A 5,228-nucleotide genomic window follows, 5' to 3' on the forward strand; every position below is an offset into this window, starting at 1 on the left:
GATCCCGCAATTTTGACCAAGTGCATCCGCCACTCAATGGCTTCTTCCAATACTTCCCATAAGCACCAAAACTTCTCTCAACACTCAAAATGGGTGAGGTAAGAGTTTGGGCTAAGAACCTTTCAAGAATGTGTAAATGGAGAGGAATGAGTAATGGAAACTCTAGAGAAATGATGTAGAAGATTGTGAGTAAAACAATCTCTAACTCTCAAGTGTTTGGCTAGGGTTTTCTCTCTCAAAAGTTTCTTGTAAAGACTCCTTATTCTTCTTACAATTTCATGGAAAATGAGGGTTTACATAGTATTGGTAAAGATATGTGAAAAGACACACTTAAAATAATCAGGTAGAGAGTTTCACTGGTCATTCACGACTTGGCCTGAGTTGCGAATGACTAGCAAAATCTAGCTTGTCAAAAACTCTTCAAATTCCAGTATGTGCTTCTCACGTGGCCTGTTTCGTAGGTTGGCACTCGCGAGCTAGTCGCAAGCTAGCCACAAAATCCTTTTCTTCACAGAATCTTCACCAAACTTTCACACACAACCCTTACATTAAATCCCACAAAAGTACAGGGATATGTTTTTAAGAAACCATCCTGTGAACTTTTGGATTAAATAGTATCGGCTAAATCAACCTGAAAAACATTATAAGAAAGCAGAGGAACAAACTCCATCCACACAACATAATCGGAAACATGAATAGCGTGTCTAGCTAGACCATGGGCAAACTTGTTACCTTCTCTCTGTGTGTGAGAGTAAAGTAATTTACTAAAACAACTAGAAAAAAAGTAAACATCCTCTATCAACAAGCCAAATGGAGACAGAGACTTTTCATCATTAATCAAAGCATGATGGACCAACCATGAGTCACCTTCCATAACAACATTATTAATCCCAACCTCCCTAGCGAATTCCAGTGCCCTGGTAGCTGTAGTTGCCTCTATTTCCACTGCATTGTAAGCCCGAGGGATCTGTTGAGAAAGAGCTGCAATAGGCTAACTCGATGAGTCCCGAATAACCACGTTAATCCCAGATTTCTCCTCATGTTTGAAAGTGGCGCTGTCGTAATTGATTATAAACAAATCAATGGGAGGGGGCTGCTAGGATACACGAGTTTTTTGCTGAGGTGGGCTTGCATCAGGCTGGGCTTTAGTGAACTCATCAAGACGATCCTTTGCCAAAGATGCAATCAGGTTGAGAGCACAATGGGGTTTGTTAAGCTATACTTGATTTCTCTGAGCCTAGATTGACCACACCATCATTGAGAACAGCACTGGGTTCTTGTTTTGCTGAATCACCTAAGAGAGTAGTTCTTTGAATTCTGTAAAGCTACGAGTTCGTCTGAAACCCTATAGTTCAGAATTTGTCCAAACCTCATTTAGCTCGGGCACAACCGTAATGCATGTAATGGACTTTCAGGGTGTCGGTCGCAGCGGTCACATGGAAATGATTGAATAGAATTACAATCAAATTTAACAAAAAATTAAAGCCAACATAAAATATAGTTGTAAATTATAACTTTACAAAAGTAAATTATTTTGTTTTTAATTTAATAAGCAACTTGTTATTATGATTTATTTCTCTTATAAACTATTATAATATTCTCTCTTAGAAATGTCAATTAATTAGAATTAAGGAACACTCAAATAAGTTACATTAGAAACTTGTGGACGCCCCATTTTTCGGGTTTAATTTGTCGCACATTGGGTTCTTGACGACGTGACTCTTGTGTGCTTGTGTATCTAGAGTGGGGTGTGTGTGTGTGCGAGTCTCTTTTTCTTATTTTTATTTTAGGAGTCGCCACCAACGATTGGTTTTGAATTATGTGTGATTGGTCACCTAGATGTCTAATTTATTTTAAGTTACCTAATTAACTAAACCGAATTTTAAGGGTTCATTAATTAAGGTAAACCAAAAGTGTTTGAACCAAAGATCTTGGACTCGGAAGTTTGGTTATGTGTGGAGAAAGTATTAGGCACCCCACAACGCCTATCCAAAGATAGAACTTCATTTTAATTTATTCCAAACATTAACTTTTTATGAAAAAAAATAGAATACTTAGCATTTTGATTTTTTTTTTGAAAAGGTTTTTCAAACAATATATGTGTGTGTGTGTGTGTGTAACTTGACTAGAGTTACACCCATTTTAGACTGTTGATTTTCATTAAATCTAATGGTTAGCAAAAAATTACCTCTCACATCATTAATATGTAATTATTTTTTATCATGTCTAACTCATTTAAATTAAATTTACCACATTCACCATCTCACTATTAATAACCATCTTCCTATTCATCAAGTAAATCACCTCGGTTGAGGATTGGCAGGCTGTATTGATATCAGATGTAGCTAGTGGTTTCAAGAGGTTCATTGAACAAGTAAATTTAGGCAAAACACCTCACCAATGATCTTAAAATTATGTACATTTGGGCAATGTAATCTGATTCTATTGACCACCAATAGTCCAATACTCCAATATAATGTGAATTTCAGCAATATATTCTCCGCCAATAGTCCAATATTAAATTTACACCAAAGAAGGAGGAAGTAAAAAGAACTATTGATAAGATGTTTACAAACATCTTCTATTAATTTCAAGGTTGTACATTATATTCCTATTTGAACAAAATTAGAAGTGGAAGGGGAGAATAAGATTTTTTATTTTTTATTTAATAAGTGGAAGATGATTATTAAGGAGAGAGAGGCGGTGGATGCGGGGGGATTTAATTAAAATGAGTTGACCTGTCAAATACTAATTATATATTAATGATGTGAGAAGTAGTCTTTTACTGGCCACTAGATTTAATGAGAATCAACGGTCTAAAATGGGTGTAACTCTAGTCAAGTTACACCAAGTGTAACTTGAACCCGTATATCTATCTATTTTTATATATATGTGTGTGTGTGTGTGTGTGTGTGTGTGAGAGAGAGTAAATATTTACATATAACTAGCATGTGAATATTAACTCCAACAAAATATATACAATCAAGACATGTGAGGTATGTACATAGGTAACATGTGAGAAAGCATACAAGTATACTTTGCAATAGCATGTGAGTATTTATTTATTACATAGCTAGCATGTGAATACTAAATACTATACAAAAATGTTTCTAAAAAAAAAAAAAAAAAAAAATACTATACACAAACAACATAAAAAAAAAAAAAAGAGAGGGTTGGAAGAGTAGCACCTTATTGTCATCCACAATTTTCTCATTTTAATCATGCAAAAAAGATGACAAAGAAAACTCATTAGTGCCAAGAAATTTTAGGGACAATGTAAGCTTATAGGGTGTTCAAAGACTCAAGAGAATAAACACTGAACACAAATCCTCAAACTACTATTATTCTAAGAAAGGGCAAGACTTAGGTACAGTACTTAGGTGCTGTTTGTAGTGGACCTTTTTTAGTTAAAGTGGGCTGGGCTGGGTTGCCTTTTGCGGTATTGGGCCCAAGTATTCTAAGTATGGGAGTTGAGATCGGTCCAACTGCAACTCAACTTGGCCTCAAACTATACCTCGTCTACCGGGAGTACACTTACGGCGGGCAGAACCGTTTCAAATGAGTTGCAGCAGGTAGATATGATAATAACAATAAAATCAAATACTTTGAAATCTTTATTAAGGTAAACAGATAATCCCTACTTAAGAAAAGATAATCACAGTTTTAACAACAATTATTTTATAAGAAAAGTAAGGGGAACAAGTGGGTAGTATATGAGTTGATTGAGAGAGGAAATAAGTCAGATTATGTCTGATCCGCAGGACCAAAATCAGAGAGGGAAGAACACCTCTTCTCAAAGTGAATAATCTCTTAAGGAAATCCTGTTGTGGAAATTAATCACTTTGAGGGAAGCGGACTTGAATGGTTGGTACATAAGAACACCCTTTGTTTCCGGCAGAGAGCAAGATTTTAAGAGGGAGAGAGGGAATCAACCTATTGGTGCATGCCTGCCGTTCTAACTCTCTATCCTTTTCTTTCCTTCCCTTCTAATATTCCCCTTTCTTATCTTTTTTTCTTTTTCTTAATCTTTGTTTTTTACTTCTTGGCTTTCAAATTTCCAATACTGTGGTGCTTGTTCCTTCTTCTTTTTTCTGTACACGGCAAGGGCCTCTTTATAGTGCCTGCTGTGACTGGATTTTACTGTTTTAGCCCTTAACCACCTTTGTCTGGTCTGGGTGTACTTGCCGACCACCACTGGTCCGTCTGTGTGCCACTCCTCATTGCCAGACAAAAGAAAGCTATTTTGTTTGTTTGCTTGCCGTGACACCCTTTTCTGCTACGGTGTGGGTGCCTTCTCTCTCCCTATCCCTCATGATATGCACTTAGTGGTTCCAGCTCAGTTTTGCCCCTTTGGGTGGTATGTCATCCCATCAGGACACTTCCCCCAAAAAGGCCCTAGCAGGAACCTCAAAATAGGTTTTCCCCTCTCCCTACCGCCAAACCATGCCCTCTTACGTCTGACCCATGACCTCACCGTGTCCTGTATTGGCTGGATACAGGCTGGTGAGGTCTGGGCCTTTTGCGTGCCTCTCTTCCATGTATGTCCAAAATCTGCCTAATGCTCATGCGTCTGCCGTGGTTGGCCTGCATAGTCTGCCGTCCGTTCTTGACCATTTTCTGGTTTCCATTTCCTTTATGGCTTGCCCTATTCGGGGTTGGGCCTTGCTTGATAGTGGGCTTTGCTTTTTCTTCAGCCCACCCTTTTTCCTGCTACCATCTCCTGCTATACCACTCTATCATTCCTACTGCGAAGTTGTTTTGCCTCAATTTGGCTGGGCCTCTTTGGGCCTGCCATTCATTCTTCCCCTAATGGCCCAGCAAGGCCATTAATTCTTTTGTTACATCACTGGCGGGCTCCTGTGTCCCATTTGTTTTTCCTTGGGCGTCTCGAGCCCGCTTGCTTCCCTTGCGCTTCCTCGGCCCTTTTCTTAACTTTGCATTATCATGGGCTTTTACTGAATTCTTTGGGTTTCCCCGGCCCAATTACATTATTCCTCATCCTTAGGGTCCATGGGCTTGCCATCGACCCCTTACTTTCTTTGCTTTTATTACTTTGGGCCTGCCATGACCCATTCTCATTTTTTCACATCATATACTGCCCATGGTTTGCTTTTTCTCTCTTTCTGGGCTCTTTTAAGCCCATTTACTTCCCCAAGGCCCATTTGTTTATCTCATGGGCCTGTAATCCATTTTTCCTGCTGCTTGGGATTAATGGATTTTCTATGTGT

This window comes from Quercus robur, chromosome 5, assembly GCF_932294415.1.
Source record: "Quercus robur chromosome 5, dhQueRobu3.1, whole genome shotgun sequence".
NCBI lineage: Eukaryota > Viridiplantae > Streptophyta > Magnoliopsida > Fagales > Fagaceae > Quercus > Quercus robur.